General features: G+C 36.0%; 1 protein-coding gene across 4 annotated transcripts in view; it reads left to right on the forward strand.

The window, feature by feature from the left end:
• CNOT2 (CCR4-NOT transcription complex, subunit 2) overlaps positions 1–20,928 on the forward strand; it is a 109,072-nt gene that overhangs the window by 1,070 nt on the left and 87,074 nt on the right. For 2 of the 4 annotated variants that reach the window (XM_011976634.1, XM_011976633.1), the window contains exon 1: positions 14–611. The exons of the other annotated variants lie outside the window; for them this stretch is intronic. The gene's annotated coding sequence lies outside the window, so the exon portion shown is untranslated. Of the gene's footprint in view, positions 1–13; positions 612–20,928 lie in introns of those variants that run through there. 4 annotated transcript variants of the gene reach the window in all.

The raw sequence follows: 20,928 nt of genomic DNA on the forward strand, positions 1-20,928 counted from the left end.
GGAGGGAGGGGGTGTGTATGGGGGTGGTGGTGGACGGGACGTAAAGCGTCGCTGTACTCGGGCCGCTGCAGCAGCAGCTCCAGATCCTAGGCCCGGTCCCATCCGCGAGTGGCGGGGCTTCCCCAGACTCCACTCCCCTAGGCTCCCGCCAGCGCGGAGGAGCCGCTACCGCCGCGCTGCTTCCTGGGGGAGAAGAGAAGGCGGCTGCGGCCGTGGCTGAGGAGCTCGAGCCCGCTTTAGACGGCTCTGCCGCCTTCCCAGCAGCTGGTGCTGTCTCTGGCTCCTTACATTCTCAATACACGTATATCATCTGCCAGTTATGTGTATTTCTGTTAGTGTGTGTGTAAGTGTCAGATGGGAGACACTGGACTGGCTAACGGGTGTCAGGAGCCTGCAGGCCCTGGGATACCGAAGGCTGTGCATGGTGGAGGGAGAAGGAATGCAACTGCGATGCTGCCTCTGCCACCGCACCAGGAAGGTGAAGCTTCCGTAGTGTCGTAGACTGAGTCCGGATGGTCCTGGGGCGGCGGAGGAACCACAGATGCTTCTGTCTGTGAAGTTGCAAGCCCTGGTTTTCTACTTCCGCAGGGGCCTCTCCACCTTTTGCTGTTGTAGGTCTCACTTAAAAGTTTCACAGAAGAAAAGAGTAGGGTTAAAAGAGGCCTTTGTAGTTCTTAATTGAGGCACTGTTGTCTGTCCGGGAGAAAGCTGATGACTCTTGGTGACTGTGGTCCTTAGCAAAAGTGAATTGTAATTTTCTTTTATACAAAGTATTTCCAAGGTTTTAGACTTTATATTTATTCCAGGCCTGTAGGTACGGTATTACCACCACAAAAGTCTTACATAAGGGTACCACCCTCTCAGAAGGAACCTAAACATCAACTTCCTTCGAATCCTTGGAGACATCTTCACTTTTCAACATCCGGAAGACTGAGTGCAACATATTTTGTTTCATTTTCATAAAACTCTTGGTCAGAGAATCCCACTCCTTTTAAAATCGTTTGGGCAGTTCTTCGTAATTAAGTACACTGATTTGAACCCTTAGATTCTTGGCGAAATGGTAAAAAGTACTCAAAGTCAGTTCACGAGGGAGACCAACTTAAATTTAAGGTTCCAAAGTTGAACATACTTCATGCTTGATATTAGGAATTTTTAGAGCTCGGAATCATAAGTGACTCTTGATTTCCCTTTTGAAGCAAGATAAGTGGAAAGAATAAAGTATGGGGTGAGGGATGAGATAGAAATTTTAAAGTATCCATTTACATACAAGGTTTGTGTTGAGTTTGGGAATGCTTGGCATAATTGACAACAGTTCTTTCCAAACGTCAATGAATATGTCTCTTATAATTTTGTAAGATTGCGAATTGAAAGGGTTAAGAATCACAGTGGGCTGAAATGGTTAAGTGTCTATATTCAGAGCCCAGTTCATTGAAATGTTTTATAATGGACCAAGATAATTAGTAAGCTCTGTATGTTGAATTTGTTTAGTTTGTAGTTCTTTTATAATGTTAAATCCAAAGAAAAATACAAAATACACTTAAAGACAAAACATGTTCCACTCTACTCACTTATTTCTTGACTTTGTAAGATCCTTATTGTAGAAAAGGTATCTTTCTCTCATATTTTCTGAGAGCTTGAATTGTAATAACTTTTGTGAATACTTTGTATTTTAGAGAGGAAGTGAGAAACTCTGCTAAAGTTTTTTTTTGTATCTGAATTAGTACTTCATCAATACAAATAAGTTAATGTAAACATTTGTTGGCAGGAATCTTTTTTAAAGTATACAATGTAGAGATATCTGTAACCTAATCTGATCTCAGGGAATGAGAATTGCCTGTTTGTTTAACCAAGCAACACATACAGCCTATACAATTTTTCAGTTTCTATAATACTTTAATTTATATGGTGGAAAAGGAGGGCAAAATGCTTGTGTGTGAGTAATTTATATCCCCAAGTACCTGATCTTGAAGATAAAACTCAGAATGTGGCTTATCTTCTGATGCTGGGCAAAAAACAAAAACAAAAAAATTCAGAATGATACAATTTCCCATATACCTCCCTACAAGGACTAATTACCTTTGTTTTTCCTTTATAACTTTGGGTGTTGCACTTTTTGATTTTTCAGAGATGCTTTACAGTTATTATAACCTGAAAATTATTTGTTCAAAAGTAAATAAAATTTTCAGGTGTATGAATAGATTTTATTAGAAGTGCTTCTAACCCAGTTCTCATTTGTATTCCTTTAGTAGATACTGGTATTAAAAGTACCTATATTTTGAAAGACCATTACAGAATTTTTTACAACCTGTATAAGTTATAGTTTTATGTTTTCTAGTGACAGACTTCATAAGATTTTCTGATAATATAAATAGAATGTATGCTTCACATGTATATGTGAAATAATGAGTAAGCATTAATAGACTAGTGAAAAACACTTAGCTTACAATTTGTTTTTTGCAATGTTAAACAAAAACTTGCAATGTTAAACAATAGCTGTTTTTTTGTTGTTAAAATTTGTTAAAATTTTCCTGAGATTTCAGGAAAATATACAACCAAACATTTATGATGTTATTTGTTACCTGGATCTGTAGGGGATTTTGTAACACAAAGAGGCGAAAGATCCAAGGTACCAGGTAGGGCAGTTTAGGGGCAGAGTTAATATGAGGTGTACTGTAATGTTTGAGTGGAATTACATACAGTGTTAATCAAGGGATCTAGTGCTATGGTAGAACTTATTCTGCTTGATGATACAGGTGACTGTTCTTCCTTACTAAGAGCAGTTTCTACCTGTGATACTTAAAGGGATTGAATTTCACTGTGACTTATACCAGATATTTTGAAAAGAGCTGTGCTGAAGTTGATGTCGTTGTAGAAAGTTTGCCTTGAAGTGGAATGAAAGTTAGGGTTTTATTTCTTTAGTTTTTCTGTTTAACATCCTTTGATTTCTATTTTAGAATTCAACTGTTATGACTAATCATGCTGATGTGGCTTGTTCATTTATTTACTTTGTCTATACTATTAGGAATGTCCTGGAAATAGAATTCATAGTGTGTTTTCTGACAGCTTGTTCTCTGAAATACAGTTGCAAATCTGTTGGTATCCGTTGGTATATCACTTGGGGGTGTGCTGCATTATAAAGTAATAAAACAGTTTACGATGTTTACTTTTTGTCAAGAGCTCATGATATATAATATGGAAATACGAAAAAAGTGAATTATTTAGAAAAAAATGGGAAATTTTTCGTTTTCTGGGCACTTTAGTGCTTTGTATATGCTTAGACTCAGGATCTAAGTCCACTTAGATATATAGTTAGATATTTTGGACTATTTGCCACTTAACCCTGAACATTTTCCTTTCCTTATTCTTTTTTTTTCTTCTTCTTTGAGACGGAGTTTTGCTCCTCGCCCAGGCTGGAGTGCAATGGCGCGATCTTGGCTCACTACTACCTCCACCTCCCAGGTTCAAGTGATTCTCCTGCCACAGCCTCCTGAGTAGCTAGGATTACAGGCATGCGCCCAGCTAATTTTGTGTTTTTAGTAGAGACAGGATTTTACCATGTTGGTCAGGCTTGCCTCAAACTCCTGACCTCAGACAACCTGCCTGCCTCAGCCTCCCAAAGTGCTGGGATTACAGGTGTGAGCCACCACGCCCATCCTATTCCTTTTATTCATGTGTATGTTATTGCATGTATGTGTGTGGGGGAGGGTGGTGGTGCATATTTTATGTATCTTTCACTTCTCTGTTGTTTGATGAACTTCTTCTATACTCCTCTTTGGTATCACTTTCTTCATAAATCTTTCCTGACTCCTCAAATCTTTCTGCTGTATTGCTTTTTAGTCTTCAAACTTCTATTATAGAATGTCACACTGTATTGTAATTTACTGTCCATCTGGACTGGGAGCACCTGAGAGGTAGGGCTTTGATTTGTTTATGTTCATGTTTCGAATGCCTCTATAGTGCATAATACTTAGTAAGTTCTCAATACGTATCTATTAAACTGAACTGTTGCTAGATTGTCATTTGTCAGTACTGTTTCACAATCCACAGATCTGAAGCAACAGATTGGAAAAGTGGTGGGGAGAATGGCATCCTGTATTCCTTCACTTTCATGAATCCTGTCTTACAGTTTTGCTTCTTAACTACATATGGAAAAATAGATAACTAGCTTCTTAGAGAACTGTGTGTTGAGTTAGTATGGAATTAGGGGAGGATGTTAGTAATAGAGTGATCAATACCCTGTTTTGCTTCTTGGCAGGATGTTTAGGTCTGTATTTCTTGCTGTATTATGTGTGGTTATGGCCATTATTTGAAGGAGATATTTTGTATTTGTCTTTACAAGGTAACATGTTTACCAGTACTTACCCATGAGCTCCTATTAGATTTGGGGCTTCTGAAGTTAGATTCTGTTTTTCTCACCTTTTTCCTCTTAATGCCTGGCCCATTGGTTAGTAGAAAGCAGGATTTCTCTAGTTTGAATAAAATTGCCCTTATGGAAATAAGGTGAGATGTGTCTTATTGGAGGTCCAAAATTTAAAAAGCTCTGACAGTTGATCATTTGTTTAGTTTTGTTTTGAATAAGTAAGGTGAGAAAATATCAACTGGAATTATACCTGTGAATCTGATTATCATCTTTCTTAATCTGATTTTCCCACTTCTTCATATGGAAATGTTCACGTGTTTGACTGCAGGTGTTGCCATTGGCAGATGTTATGTCATATATGATACATACAACATTTTACCTTTCTCAAATCTGAAACGGCGATTTTGAGAAACATCTGGCCTTTACAGGTTTGTTTAAGAGCTTGTGAGCCAGTTTTGTGCCCATTTTAGAGATGTTGAAATCAAAACAGGATAGATGACTCCCAGAATATCATTTTAGTAGATATGCTAATATTGATAATGATTTTAGGAATATTATGTCTTAATTGCCTGTATATGTTCCAGAGACCTTTTAGTGACTAAGAGCTGCTAAAGATACAGAGTATATATTTTTAAAAAGGGAATATGATCCAGTACTCAAGACACCAATCCTTTCTCTGCCTTTTCTGAATGGGAATGTCTTTCCTTATATGTGAGTAGATGAAAATGCACATTTGGTAATGATAAAATGAGTGAGAGAAAATTGTGTGTCCTGGCAATTTAGGTAACAGTGAGTAGACTTGCTTGTTTTTCAAACATATTGATATACTATTTTTCCATTTGTGTATTCAGATGTTGTAACAGCTCCAGTTTGTATTAGCATCTGGACAAAACGTCATGACTGATTATGTAATACAATGTGTTTGAGAGAGGAACATTTGGTTTTGTGTCATATCTGGCAAGAATGTGCTTTTGTATTATTTTCTACTTTGTAAATTATAATACCTATCCTGCATGTAAATTTTGTATTTAGTTTTCTGCTTGTAAGAATCTCTCATAGGTCAGTAAAATAAAATATTAGGTTTACTGTGCCATTCCAAGCACCTGACTACTTTTGGCTTTGCTACTTAATATTTTAAAAATGTTTTACAGCTTGCAGAGAGGACTTTCATTATCTTAATTTTATATATATTATTTAAAATAAGTTTAAAACTTAACATTTATGTTTATAAACAAGCTATTTTGGTCAATAAGAAAATTAGAAGTTGGGAATTATGAAGGCCATTTTCATCTTCAGACTGTACTTAGAGTCTAATTTCTTTCTCGTTTATTTTAATGCTACTTTATAGAGAAAATCGTGATTTATTAAATAAAATAGGTGTTGATGGAAGATTTATTTTTGTTTGCATCTGATCATCTTGCAGATCCTAGATATTTAATCGAATTGATACAGAAGTTTGAAAGACAAGCAGCAGTAGGAAATTTTTGTTTCAAGTTTGACTTTCTGGCAATATACAACAGCTGCTCATTTTTAAAAATTATAAACATTCATTGAGAAACATTAAAAACTTGAAAGCAAATAGTTTGTTATAATGAGAATAGGTTATAACATATCATTGATGCTACATTTTACATACTATTGCACCATTATTCTGAGGTAGTCATATGCTGAACAGATTACTGGACAAAGTAATGCTTTAGGGGTGTAGTTTTTATGGGAGTGAACATGTCTGGCCTGAAATTAGACAAAAAATTGGAACCATAATCTTTCTAATCTATGCTTATGAGAAATTCTAGGTATATTTATAAGTATGTCAGGCCAAACTTTATTTAGTACAGCCAAACTGGTTAACCTGACATCTGAGATAGTCTTTAAACTGTTTAAGTTTGGTATACAATGCACTTGTGTGTGTATATCACTCATCCTAAAATGGATGTATGTGTGTAAAAAAATTGTAATCCAATGCTTAAATGAATTTGTGAAGCACAAATTAGTGAAACACTAAGGTGTTTCATATCATAGTTTGAAAATCTCTGTGCTTGATTGCCAAACTCACTTCCAACAGTAAAATTCTGTGTATTTTAAAAGTTCTTTTTCTATTCCCTGCACATGCGAAACTCGTGTAATTTAGCTGTTTTTTAGTAGAGTTTGGATAGAAATTGTTTATTAAATTTAAAGTTTAGGCTCTGCTGGTTATGTGTTAGCACTCTAGATGTTTTCAAGTAAATCCTGTAGTAATTTAAGTGTTTAGTCTCTGCTCGACATTGTTATTGGATATATGATGGTGATTCAGACAAGTCTCCACCTTCATTAACCTAACATTCTGGAGGAGGAGACAGACAGTAAACAAATAAATATAATTTCAGCTAGTGGTAACTTAGGAAAAAATAAAGGGGGATAAAAGTACAGCGCTTGATTAGAAATGGAAAAAAAGAGATTAAGTAGGGTGATGAGAGAAGACTTCTGTGGAGGTATCATTTGAGCAGAAACAGAGAAAGGTGTAAGCCATGCAGAAATGTGGTTGAATGCTTTTCCAGACAGAAGGAATAGAAGGCCCTGAGATAGGGTCAAGTTTTGCATGTTTGAAGATAAGAAATTTCATCAACAATTACTTAGTGCTTTCTGCATAAATGGGGATAAGCTCTAAAGGGGAGAAGAGATGATTAAAGCATAATAATCTGTGTCTTTCAACTTCTGAAAATACCATGGTGGACCCAGTAATCTGTAATAAGTTTTATAAAGAGCAATAGGGAGGAGGGATTATTTTTTATTAAGGTGCCTTGAAATTGTTTTCTACATCAGATGAATTGTGGGGGTTGGGGGGTGGTCTGTCTGGAGTACTGGAAAATGACATGGGAAAGCAACCTGAAAACTTTCCTTAATTCATGTGTTTATGTAGAATAATCAAACCTATACTTTTCTCAGAAATTAGTAATGATTTTCATGTTTAATTAGATTTCCTTGTACAGTCCAATAAATGTTACTATGTGCTGTGCACTATTATAGTTGCACTGTATAATTCCTCAAGTTAAATTTTTGTCATACTGTGGAAACATCCTGGAGTACAGTAACCTTGTTTCAGGGAGTTAATGAGTTGACTTCAAGGAGGTGGTAAGTGAACTGGGTTCTGAAGGGTGCTTTGTAGTTAACTAGGTGGAGGAGGGGAGGGTATCAGCCTTGTAAATGCACAAATCTTGGGAAAATATTCTGGATTTGGAGAATGGCAAGGTAATCCTCCATAGCCCTTGACAGAATTCTGGGACCTCATAGGAGATGTTAGTTGAAGGAATGAAGTAGCCACAGTATGAGAGGTCTTATCTTTTATGTGATGAGGGAACCATTAACCATTGGAAAAAAAAATAGCCAGTGAGATTGATAAACAGATTTGTGTTTCAGGGGAAAGTTTAGATTCCACAGTCGATTTACAATGAAAATTATAGCTTACTGGTGTGTATTTGTGACATTTTTGAAAGATTATTTTCTCTCCATTAAACAAATTGAGTACTTTGTATTCATATAAGCAGGGTTTTTATTTGTTAAGAACTGTATGACTTTGAAACTCTGTAGTTTCTTTTAGAGAACTTGTTTGTTATACATATAAATGAATGCCTACTGTTCAAGGTTTTTCCATTACTGGGATGGAATTTTTACAAACGTTTTGGGGCAGGCAAAGTTTGAGTATTATCATCTGACGTAATGTGTTAGACAGGAGATTTAACATTCTTAGATAAATTGGAAAAATATGAAGAAAATCTGAATCAGTGATAAAATCCCTACATAGGAGCTGATATTTATATTATATTACTAGAAGTGCTTATTTTATATATACTTGTTTGTGTGTTTCTCAAAATACTATACATATAACACTTGGTTGTATTAGGTTGCTAGCATTATTTGTTAATTGACGTGCAAAAACAAATCCTAAATTAATATTTTTAAAGAAAAATAATTGCTTCTCTGAGAATGTAGTTTCAGCAAATTATTAATTTTATTTTTATTTTTATTTTTGAGACAGGTCTCACTTTGTCACCCAGGCGGGAATGCAGCAGCATGATCACAGTGCACTGCAGCCTTGACCTCCTGGGCTTAATCAATCCTCCCACCTAAGCCTCCCGAGTAGCTGGGACTACAGACGCACGCCACCATGCCCGGCTAATTTTTGCATCTTTTGTAGAGACAGGGTTCCTCCATGTTGCCCAGGGTGGTCTTGAGCTCCTGCGCTCAAGCCATCTGCCTGCCTCGTCTTCCCAAAGTGCTGGGATTACTGACCTAAATTGCTGCTTTTATTGTATGCATTATATACTATTTTATCATAGCAAAAGTTAATGGTTCAACTATGGCATGTAGAGCTGCCCACGTAGCCTAATTGTCTATTTAGTTCACTTTTGACTGAATAAAATGGAGCTGATCTATCTGCTGTTAAAAAGAGTTATATTCTGAAATTTTACATGATGTCCATAATGTCTGGAACTAACCAGCCTGAAATGGAATCACCATTGTACTGTTTTCAATTGGCTATGTGACTTATCCTCCCTATACTTCAGTTTTCTCATTTGAAAAATGTAGATTAAAAATAAATAAATAAAAACAAAGAAAAATGTAGATAAATAACAATACTTACCCAGTAGGACTGATGTAAGGATTAAAGGTTTTTGTGAGTTTTTTGTTTGTTTTTGTTTTGGAGTGGGACTTGTTAGGTTAAAGAGGAGCTTCTGAGACGTATGAGAATTAGCCACAATTTATTTCACAGAGTGCACTATACTCTTTTTTGTATCAGATTTGTAAATGTAAACAAGAATGCAGTCTTGCTTTTAGAGTCTAAACATGTTTTTCCTACCAGGAATTTTGTTTAAATGACCTTCTGTGAAGTAAGATGTGTAATATTTTGAGTAACATAAATAAATCTTCACATTGTCTGCAGCACTTGGCAAAGCACAGGGCACATAATAGGCATTTAATAATTCGTTTGTTAAGTGGGATAAATCTAATGGGTTAGGATTCAGACAGACAGTGTCTACCTTTTACAACCTGAATAATGCAGAGTTAGTTACCTGTAGCAGTTTTTCCTCTATGCCTGTTTTCTTCCTTAAAATTAATAAAATATCTTCTTCGCTTAAGTGTATTTAAGTGGGTTTTAATAAGATCCTGTAAAACTCCTGACAGTAGGTATTTACTGGTGTTGGTTCCCATGCCATTTCCTTTATGTAGAGCAAATATTGCAAAAATTCTGGAAGTTCAGAAGAAACAGCACGTACCATTTATTTTTTTGAAAGTTGATAAATGTACCATTGAGTATGTGCTCATCTTTAATGAGCAGATAATACATTATTTTGGAAAGAGTTCACACTTGGATTCAGATGATGGGTTCCAGTCTGGGCTCTATGAACTTACTAGCTGTGTGCCTGGTAAAATCAATTAGTATTGAAGAGCCTCAGCTGTTTGATAATTTATACCTCCCAGTGTTGCTGATGACAACTCAGATAACGAAAGCAAAAGTGTTTAACAGTAGAGCGTGTCAAAAAAGTATCATGATAATTATTCCTGATTATTAGTCATTGTAGTGAAACTAGTATAAACTAGTATAGTAGTCTCCCCTTAATTCAAGGGGAAATATGTTCTAAGCCCCCAGTGGATGCCTGACACTACGGATAGCACTGAACCTTGTATGTACTATTCCCCCTGCGTACATACCTATGATAAAGTTTAACTTGTACATTAGGTACAATAAGAGATGAGCAACAATAGCTAATAATAAAATAGGCCGGGCGCAGTGGCTCACGCCTGTAGTCCCAGCACTTTGGGAGGCCAAGGTGGGTGGATCACAAGGTCAGGAGATCAAGACCATCCTGGCTAGCACGATGAAACCCCGCCTCTACTAAAATACAAAAATTAACCAGGATTGGTGGCACGCGCCTGTAGTCCCAGCTACTTGGGAGGCGGAGGCAGGAGAATCGCTTGAACCTGGGAGGCGGAGTTTGCAGTGAGCCAAGATCGAGCCACTGCACTCCAGCCTGGGGGACACAGCGAGACTCTGTCTCAAAAAAAAAAAAAAAAAATTATATACTGTAAAAAAGTTAAGCAAATGTGATCTGTCTCTCAAAACACCTCTTGTACTGTACTTGTATTTTTTGTGATCTGTCAGTCTGATAACCAAGATAGTTACTAACGTGACTAAGGGGTGGGTAGCATATGTAGTAAGGATATCATGTCCCAGGTGGTGTGGAGCGGGATGTCACAAAATTTCATCACACTCCTCAGAATGGTGCCTAATTTAAAATATATGAATTATTTCTGGAATTTTCCGTGTAATATTTTTGGACTGGTTCACCATGAATAACTGAAACTGAGGAAGAAGAAACCGTGGATAAGGGGAGAACTACTGTAGTTTCTTAAGTTGTATGATTGATTGAATGATTCATTCATTTTTATCTTGTGATGCTGCTGCATTTGGGTGCTTTGCCCTTTATGCATTTTTATTTAAGTAGATACCTGGCTTATTAGGCCAGGTGCAGTAGCTCATGCCTGTAATCCCAGCACTTTGGGAGGCTGAGGCAGGTGGATCACTTAGGTCAGAAGTTCAAGATCAGCCTGGCCAAAATGGAAAACCCTGTCTCTACTAAAAATACAAAAAATTAGCCAGGCGTGGTGGCACGCGTGTCTAATCCCAGATACTTGGGAGGCTGTGGCGAGAGAATCGCTTGAACCTGGGAGGCGGAGGTTGCAATGAGTTGACATCATGCCAGTGTGCACCAGCCTGGGTGACAGAGCTAGACTCCATGTCAGAAAAAAGAAAAAGACAACTGGCTTATTGGACTTTGGGAGAAAGGAGTTTGGAAAGATTGTGGGAGTGGTAAAGAATGATTCTGCTGTGTTCATCAGAGCAGGCCAGTTAATTGAATATTTTTGCATGCTGAGGTCCTGATGCTTTCTGTATGTATCTATAGCAGGAAATTTACTTCATCTTAACTCCTGTATCATTAGGGTAAAACATCATGATAATCTTTGGGGTATTCCCATTTTTGTAACTGTATTTGTGTCCTTTATCATTGTTAGCCAAGCATATTTTTCGTGAACATCATGTCTATTTTTTGAAAATCATTTGTAATTTATAATTAGAGCATTGAGAATGTCAGTGCAGTAGTTGGAAACTCTTGTGTATTCTTGTGCATATAATGTGTATGAATAACTTACACTGTTCTTTGTCCCTTAAATCTGTAAGATCTCTTGGGTACTGAGCCTTTTGAAACATTAAAAGTAAAGACCATATAAGGCAAGCAGAATAGTACTAAATAGCTGCAGTAGCAAAGCAAGGAAAGTGAATCACAGAGTAATGAATTTGGAAAATGACTGTTGTGCATTGTAGGAAAAGGCATTGCTTTTACTATCATCCTTGTAAAATCTAGTTACTGACATTAAATATTTGTTAGGTGTGCTGATTATTTAATCGTGTACCGTAATAAAGCCACTTACAAGCAAAATACTTTTTTCTTCTAAAAACATATATTAAAACTTTAGAAACTGGAATACAGCTACCCTAAATCTTTACTCAGTTAGTTTGCTCTTCCATTCTTTCATATTAACTAAGGCAAATAATTTAAAATTGAGCAAAGGACTCATATCTAAAACTTATTTATAAAACTTATCCTTGTGATATAAAACATATGAACTTCTAGAAGATCTACAGATTCTGGTCAAGATATGCCCCCTTATAATTTTGATAGTTTTAATAATAATTGTCAGGCACAGCAAAATACTCGGGCATCAGATACTCAGTTAACTGTTAGGTTTACTATTAGAAGATTCTTACCACACTTTAGAATAAAGTTTTCAATATCTAAGGCTCTTTGCTTCTTTCACTGGAATTAACTAAAAGTAGGGAATTCATTCCTCAGAATAATTTATATCCTAAGCTATATGATGAAGAAGGCTTTTATTTTTAATTATATATTCCAGCCTTGTACCAAAAATGTACATGCTAAAATATCAAGACAAGGCAAAGATTATTTTTGCTTTTCTGTCACTTAACACTATTTCAGAATAGTTTCGGATTTATCAATTGGCTCAGAAAAAGAGTATTTAATTCCTTTGATTTTGAACATCTGATTCAAATTAATGATTTGAGAAGTTTTTATTTACTTTGGGAACTTCAACTTGGGATTCTGGGGTAAATTTTTTTAAAGAGAAGATTCTTTTGTAATAGAAAATTTCTCTATAACTTACCTATTTTATAATTTTAGATTCTTGTATATTGATATGTATTATTACAGCATACCAAGGAAGTAATACTGTTATTTACTGGTTTTTAAATTTTTATATGGAGTGAATTAAATGTGAGGTTCTGCTGAAGGAGACCTGTGGTTTAAAAAAAAAAAAAAAGTAGTAATAGCATATGCTTATTATAGAAAAAGTAGAAAGGAAAGATTAGTGAGAGAAGAAAATAAAAATCACTTCCAAGCCTACAACCTAGAGAACCATTGTTAACTGATGCAAACATTGTCATTTCCTTTGTATACATGTGTTTGTAAGCTCTACAGTTTCTCATTTTTCTCTCTGATTATTAAGGTAATATAGGGGGATGTGAAAATGCTGGAGAGTTGTAATAAAGAGGGGAGAAAAAGTCCCTCAGAGATATCCACGAAAGTTTGCATTTTTGTGATGAAGAAATTGGAGTATACATGCTAATTTGGAACCTGTATTGAAAACAAAAAACAAAACTGACACCATAAGCATTTTCCAGTGTCATATATTTATCCAAAATAAGATTCTTAATGGCCAGAGCATAACTGATTTAGTGATTGTGTATGATTGAACATTTTATTTTGACTTTTTACTTTTACAAATAGCACTGTGATGAACATTCTTATACCTGAATCGTTTGTACATTTATTTCTTTAGAAGAAATTTCTGTAAGTACAGTCATTTCAAAATATATGAATTTTGGAGGTAAGCAGGTCCAATGCTTAGCCAATTGCTGTGTCCTTAGTCAAATTACTTTTCAAGCCTTAGTATTCTTTCCGTAAGAACAGGTATAATAATGATACTTACCTCAGAGGTTGGAAGGAGTAAATGACAACATATTTACAGCATTTAGCACATCCGATAGTATACAGGATACTCTCAGAGTCTTTCCCCAACTACCCTTTTCTTAAGTAGACTCTTCTCACCTAGCATCTATTGTAATTAACTATTATGCTAAAAAATTTTGTCTTTCATTCCCCCACTAGATCATGAGTAGGGACAAGTTCAGTCTAGTTCATTAATGTATATTTGAAACCTCATACAGGGCCTAACAAATATAAATATGTTGGGTGTATGAAAGGTTATCTTCCAAAGCTTTTAATATTCAGTTGCTTTTTTTCTTACAGCAAAGCTGTGCCAGTTTACATTCTCTCCAACTCTGTGTGAATTGTGTTTTTTAATTTACTGTCACTGACACTGCGTATGGTTGTGTTTAAAAAAAGTTCTAAATTTCAAAGTTATAAACTGATAATTTTAAAACTTGTATTTTTTGGCTTTTTCTCTGAAGAGGGAATATTTTATATTCACTTCTATTTTCACGTTTTCTGTTTATGTTTTTCATTCTTACTAATAAGCATAAAGACAAAATAAGAGTAATATGTTATAGTCCTGTCTGTGGTCCCCTCCCAAGCATTATTCCGTACTTCCTGGGAAAAAAAAGCAAATAGTATATCACACAATTATGAGACAGGGTTAATATACAGAAGTACCATATCAAAATTGATCTCCAAGAGGTTTAAACTGGATAAACTTACAGTGAAAAAGTTTAAAAGAATTTTTGCCTAATTTAATTTACTGTATCAACACTGAAAATGTAGGTTAAGACGTTATGTTAAATGCTAAAATCAGATTGTATTTTCAGTATTTTCTTAAGCTTATGTTTTCTGGAGGGCTTCAAAATCATTTTGATATCTGTGGATGTATTTGAAAATAGTATTTTGCTTGTGGGAAGTAGGCAAAGACAACATTTAGGTATTGTATTAGATACTTTCTTTATATTACTCATTTATTCATTAATTTGGCAAATATTTATTTAACTCCTACTATGTGCCCCAAGTGCTATTCCAAAAGAATATAGCAGTGTACAAAATAAAATCTATATAGATACATATAGTCTGACAGATGGTGGTAAGGATAAGGAGGAAAAGAAACTAAGAGAAAGTGTGGAGTGTGTATGAGGTGCAGATTTAAATAAGCTGGTCAGGGAAGTCCTTTCCCACTGATTTTCCCTCAAGGAGTGAGCCTGTGGTGAGGGAGCAATCCTGCGCTTATTCAGGAGAAAGGGCTTTCAGGAAGGGACAACAACAAAGAAGAAAAAACCTGAGAGAGATGTATTCTTGATGTCTTATGATTAAAAAATTGCAAAGAAGTCTGTGTGCCTAGAACGTAGTGGGAAAGGAAGAGAATGGTAGATGGGTACAGAAAAGGTCAGAGGCAAATGAGGCAAGACTTTGCTAAGCTACCGTAAGGACATTTTTACTTAGAGTAAAATAAACCTTGTATATACTCTTCACAGTTGTTACATGAGGTTAGCTGAGTTTTTCCCATTTTACAGTTGAGTAAATAAGGTAGGTTCTACCACATAACTGGTAATTAAGTTCTTCCAGGTCATATAAGCTACCCAGTAAGATCCAGAGTCAGGTCTTTGACTTCATAACCTCCTGATTTTTTCGTTGTACTGTTCTTGTTCAAGCATACTTCTAGAGGCTTTCACTTTTATAGTGAAATTCAGACCGGGCTTAGTTTTTAGTGTTGATCTAGGGCAAGTGTTCATGCAGGGCTTATCATTTTTTAATATCCATAGGAACTAATTCCATTTTTATTTTTAAATCAACTTTGCCAAGGAAGTTTACACATAATACAAGGTACCCATTTAAGTGTCCTTTTTAAATGAGTTTTCACAAACTTACATACCCGTTTAACCATCACCATCATTCAGATACAGAACATTCCTGTCACCACTGAAGTTCACTGATTGCAGGGAGACCCCAGTCATGGCCCTGGCAACCACAGATCTGCTTTCTGTCAGTATATTTGAGATTTTTTTCTAGAGATTCGAACAAATGGATTTGTAGGTACTACATTGTTTTGTGTCTTCTTTTGCTCAACGTAATTTTATGACTTATTTATGTTGCATGTATCAGTTGTTCACTTCTGTTGGATGTTGTTTTGTTGGCTAGTGCTTTTCTCACTGGTGCCTGAAACATGTTTGTTGAATGAATGCATGTAATAAATACCCTCTTCCTCCAGTTTTACTGCTTTCCTTTATGATGAGACTGCTAAAATCTCTCTAGATTTTGTATGTTGCTAGATTTAAATTTGTATATAGAATATGTGAAGAGATAATAGTGGAAAATGTGCATGATTTGGAGCTCAGTATTTGTTAAAAAGACTTTTCTCTATTCATTTATCTTAGTACTCTTACCTAAAATGAACTGACTGTATATATGAAGCTTTATTTCTGGACTCTCAATTCTGTTTCATTGATTGATATGCCTATCCTTATGCCAGTATCCCTTGATTACAGTCTGCAATTTTGAAAACAGGAATTTTTGAGAATCCTCCAACTCTATTGTTTTTCAAGATCATGTTATTAGTATGTGCTCCATGAATTTCCATATGAATTTTAGAATCAGCTTGCTAATTTCTCCAAAGAAGCCAGGGGGAATATTGATAGAATTGTGTTGAAACTGAACATGGGATATCTTTCTATTTATATAGTTATTTAATTTCTTTCTTTTTTTAAAATCAATTGAGGACTGGAATAGACTTTAATTTCTTTTAATAATGTTTTGTAGTTTTTATGGTGTGTTTTGTATTACTTTTGTTAAACTTATACTTAAGAATTTTATTCTCTTGGATGCTTCAGAAATGGAGTTATTTTCTTAATTTCATTTTTGGATTGTTCATTGTTATTGTATAGAAATGCAATTAATTTTTGCATATTGATTTTGTACCCTGCAACTTTGTTGAACTTGTTTACTTATTATAAAACATTACTATTAATAAAATCTTCAGTATTAAACTGCTATGTAAACTGTTCTATATTTTCAGGTCTCCTGTTGGCTTACCTTGTATCTAGTTGTTGGCATTCATTACTGACATGGAGTATTAAAAGTCTCCCAACCACTGTTGTTGAATTGGCTTTTTCTCTCTTCAGCTGTCAGTTTTTGCTTCATTCATTTTGGTGCTCTCTTGTAAGGTTCATGTGTTTATGATAATCTTTTTAGTGGCTTCTTTAGGATTTTCTTATCTATGACATCAGGTAATCTGCAATTAGAGGTAGTTTCACTTCTTCTTTTCCAATCTGAATGCATTCTATTTTATTTTTTTTGCCTAATTGTTCTGGCTAGAATCTTCAGTACAGTATGAAATAGAAATGGCAATTCTGTTTCGTGGACAACCTTGTATTATCCCTGATCTTATTAGGAAAGCATTCAGACTTTAATCTTTAAGTACATATCTGTGTGTGTTTTTTTGGTTTGTTTGTTTTTGTTTTTTTTTCCCCCATGGATACCTTTTATCGGTTTGAGGATGTTCCCTTCTATTTCTAGTTTGTTGAGTGCTTTTATTATGAAAGGCTGTTAGATTTTTTCAGATGCTTTTTTTGGTGCATCTTTTGAGATGATCATGTGGTTGTTTCTTCTAATATGTTGTATTACATTTTTTGTTTTTATGATATTGAACAGTTCTTGAATTTCTGGGATAAATCCACTGGTCATGTCGTATAATCCCTATTTTGCTGTATTTGTTTTCTGGTATTTTGTTGGGGGCGTTTGTGCCTATTTTCTTTTCTTTTATTATTTTTTGAGACGGAGTCTCGTTCAGTCGTCCAGGCTGGAGTGCAGTGGCACGATGTTGGCTCACCGCCTCCCAGGTTCACACCATTCTCCTGCCTCACCCTCCCGAGTAGCTGGGACTACAGGCACCCACCACCACTCCTGGCTAATTTTTTTGTATTTTTTAGTAGAGACCAGGTTTCATCGTCTTAGCCAGGATGGTCTCGATCTCCTGACGTCATGATCCTCCTGCCTCAGCCTCCCAAAGCTGGGATTACAGGCATGAGCCACCACGCCTGACTAGGTTTTCTGCCTATTTTCATAAGATGTATCAGTCTTTGGTTTTCATTTCTTGAGATTTCTTTGATGTTGTTATCTGGATAACAATGGTCTTGTAAAATGAGTCAGGAAATGTTCCAGGTTCCAAAACTCTTCTCTGTTTTGGAAGAGTTTGTGAAGAATTGGTATCAGCTTTTCTTATAATTGGTACAACTCACCAGTGAAGCTGCCTGGGCCTGAGATTTTTGTTTGTTTGTTTGTTTAATGGGAAGTTTTAAAATTACTAATGCAATCTCTTCACTTGTTATAGGTCTATTCAGATTGTCTGTTTCATCCTAAGTCAATTTTGATAGTCTGTGACTTTGTAAGAATTTGTCCCTTTCCTTTAGTTATTTAATTTGTTAGTATTCAGTTCACATTATTTCTTTACGATCCTTGCTATGCCCACCCTACAAAGTTGTAGTAATGTACTCTGTTTCTTTCCTGTTTTTAGTACTTTGAGTCTTCTTTTTCTTTTCTTTTTTTTCTTTTCTTGGTCAGTTTAGCTCAAAGTTTGTCAATCTGTTTATCTTTTTAGATAATAAACTTTAAAAAGTATTTCTCATTTTTTTATTCTCTAGTTCACTTATATCAGCTCTCATCTTTATTATATCCATTGTTCGCTTTTGGTTTAGTTTGCTCATCTCTTTATAGGTTTTGTTTTTGTTGTTGTTTGTTTGTTTTGAGACGGAGTCTCACTCTGTCACCAGGCTGGAGTGCAGTGGTGCCATCTCAGCTCACTGCAAGCTCCGCCTCCCGGGTTCATGCATTCTCCTGCCTGAGCCTCCCGAGTAGCTGGGACTACAGGCGCCAGCCACCGCGCCCAGCTAAGTTTTTTGTATTTTTAGTAGAGACGGGGTTTCACCATGTTAGCCAACATGGTCTCTATCTCGTGGGTGTTAGCCAGGATGATCTCCATCTCGTGACCTCGTGATCCACCCGCCTTGGAGACGGAGTCTCGCTCTGTCACCCAGGCTGTAGTGCAGTGGCGCGATCTCGGCTCACTGCAAGCCCCGCCTCCTGGGTTCACGCCATTCTCCTGCCTCAGCCTCCTGTGTAGCTGGGACTACAGGCGCGTGCCACCACGCCCGGCTAATTTTTTTGTATTTTTTAGTCGAGATTGGGTTTCACCGTCTTAGCCAGGATGGTCTCGATCTTCTGACCTCGTAATCCGCCTGCCTCAGCCTCCCAAAGTGCTGGGATTACAGGCGTGACCCACCGCACCCGGCCTTTTTTTTTTTTTTTTTAAATGAGTGAAGTCTCACTGTGTTGCCCAGGCTGGAGTGCAGTGCCACAATCTCGGCTCACTGCAACCTCCGCCTCCCGAGTTGGAGCAGTTCTCCTGCCTCAGCCTCCCAGGTAGTTGGGACCACAGGTGTGTGCCACCACGTCCAGCTGATTTTTGAGTTTTTAGTAGAGATGGAGTTTCCACCTTGGACAGCCTGGTCTCGAACTCCTGACCTCAGGTGATCCACCCTCCTTGGCCTCCCAGAGTGCTGGGATTATAGGTATGAGCCACCACACCCGGCCCTTTTTCTAGTTGTTGTTTTTTTTTTTTTTTTTTTTTTTTAAGGTGGAAGATTAGGTTATTGATTTGAGATCTTTTTAAAAATGTAGGCATTTACAGCTATAAATTTGCCCCCAGCACTGTTTTCACTGTGTCACATAAGTTTTGGTATCTTGTATTTTTGAATTTATTCCTCCCAAAGTATTTTCTAGTTTCCTTTGTGATTTTTTTCTTTTACCCATTACTTATTTAGAAGTGTTGTTTAATTTCTGTGTACTTGTGAACTTCACAGGTTTTATTTTGTCATTATCTCTAATTTCATTCCATTGTGTCTACAGAACATACTTTGTATTATTTCAGTCCTTTTAAATTAATGCTTGATTATGACCTAGCATATGATCATCTTAGAGAATAGATGTCTGTCAGGTGTAGTTATTTTATATTTTCAAGTCTGTTGACTTACCTTGTATCTGGTTGCATCCATTATTGAAATGGGGTATTAAAGTCTCCCAACTACTGTTGTTGAATTGGCTATTTCTCTCTTCGGTTCTGTCAGGTTTTGCTTCATTTATTTTGGGGCTCTCGTTAGGTTCATTTGTTTATAATTGATGTATTTCTCTGATGATTGGCCAATTTATCATAGTAAGTTTTTTTCTCTTTATCTTTAATAATTATTTTAAAGTTTATTTTGTCTGATGTTATATTTGCATTTTTAAAGTGTGTCTCCTATAGTAGATTGTTGGATTTTTTTGTAGTTTGTCAGTCTCTGCCTTTCAATTGGATTATTTAATCATTTATATTTAATGTTGTTAATTATATAGTTGAATATATGTCTGCCATTTTGTTTCATTTTCTGTATGTTTCATGTCTTTTTTGTTCTTCTCCTCTTCCTTTGCTCCTGTCTTTTGTGTTAGTTGACTTCCTTGTAGTGTAACATTTTAATTTAATTCCTTTAATATTTTCACAATGTTATTTTTTTTTTTTCTTGTTAGTGCTTACTACTGCTTATTATACACATCTTACCTTATCAAAAGCTACTTTGGACTTCTACTAACTTAATTCTAGCTAGATACAGAAATCTCACTCATATATAGGTCTGTTCCTTTTTCTTTCTTTTTGTGCTATTGTTGTTATACATATTGCAGTTATTATAGTTTACAAACCCAACAATGTATTGTTATTGTTACTACTTTACATAATTTTGTGTCATTTAACCCTTTTCCCATTTAGAAAAAAAAAAGTGTAGCTTGCTGCCAGTGCTCATTTAATTTTACATAAATATACTTTTTGAGGCCGAAGCAAATCTGACAGATACTCAATGTGAAAATAAAATATTAAAAAACTGTTCTTGGAGTTCTGTTCTTTTCTTTTTTTTTTTTTTTTTGAGACAGAGTCTCGCTCTGTTGCCCAGGCTGGAGTGCAGTGGCGCAATCTTGGCTCACTGCAACCTCTGCCTCCCAGGTTCAAAGGATTCTCCTGCCTCAGCCTCACAAGTAGCTGGGATTACAGGCACCCGCCACCACGCTCAGCTAATTTTTGTATTTTTAATAGAGACAGGGTTTCACCGTGTTGGCCAGGCTGGTCTCGAACTCCTGACCTCATGATCTGCCCACCTCAACCTCCCAAAGTGCTGGAATTACAGGCGTGAGCCACCACACCCGGCTCTTGGAGTTATTTGTAAACAAAACTAACATCAGAATCATCTGAATCATTATAATTATTTCAGAAAAATTGGATTCATCAAATGAATCTTTGGCCAACAATTGTTTGAGAATGATGTTAGCATCACATGTAGGAATGCCACATTTTCGAGGATTTGACATTTTCAGCAATCAAGAATTACTATAGTTTGTAAATGGAAATACTACCACTAAAAACAGATTGCTATAAATACAATGATGTCTTTTGTTTACAAAGTTGATATGCTAGAGCAATACAAAAATAAT

The sequence above is a fragment of the Mandrillus leucophaeus genome, unplaced genomic scaffold (assembly GCF_000951045.1).
Source record: "Mandrillus leucophaeus isolate KB7577 unplaced genomic scaffold, Mleu.le_1.0 Scaffold169, whole genome shotgun sequence".
Taxonomy (NCBI): domain Eukaryota; kingdom Metazoa; phylum Chordata; class Mammalia; order Primates; family Cercopithecidae; genus Mandrillus; species Mandrillus leucophaeus.